Source organism: Crocuta crocuta, unplaced genomic scaffold, assembly GCF_008692635.1.
Source record: "Crocuta crocuta isolate KB4526 unplaced genomic scaffold, BGI_CrCroc_1.0 scaffold318, whole genome shotgun sequence".
In the NCBI taxonomy this organism is placed as follows: domain Eukaryota; kingdom Metazoa; phylum Chordata; class Mammalia; order Carnivora; family Hyaenidae; genus Crocuta; species Crocuta crocuta.
In genome coordinates, this window is record NW_027531425.1 from 5,729,865 (window position 1) to 5,730,346 (window position 482).

General features: G+C 57.1%; 1 protein-coding gene across 2 annotated transcripts in view; it reads right to left on the minus strand.

The window, feature by feature from the left end:
• Nucleotides 1-482, minus strand: part of NR5A2 (nuclear receptor subfamily 5 group A member 2) — a 130,962-nt gene that overhangs the window by 116,671 nt on the left and 13,809 nt on the right. The gene's annotated exons all lie outside the window — the stretch shown is intronic.

Below are 482 nucleotides of genomic sequence, written 5' to 3' on the forward strand. Positions count from 1 at the left end.
TTGGGGGGGGGGGGAAGGAATAAATACACAGGAGGGTTTGGTTTCGTCCCCAAGTATTAAAGTCCTGCGATAAAACTTCAGATGTTACCGATAATTGTTGCAAAATATAAACACCTTGAGATCGCCCTGTTGAAGTTAAACAGGCATCAGGCCGTGGCTATGCGCGCGGCTCACTGCGGGGATCGAGTAACCACGTTCCGTCGGACTCAGCCCTGCGAAGGCGTCATCGCAGCTAAAAGATGGTTAAACTATGCACAGGAAGGACAGTGGCCAGGAGACCCCAGATAATACCTGAGCTAGTCCCTTCCTGAGACTCACTCGGGGGTAGGTCTCGGAGGGCGACGCGGCGGATACCGGTGGTGAGGGGCAGGACTGCGCCGCCCGGCCACCAGCTGTACCCCTCCCGGGCACCTTCCTGTGAAACCCCGGGGCGCGCTGTCCTTTCGCCCCTTGCTCAATCAACTCTTGCTCGGCTACACTCG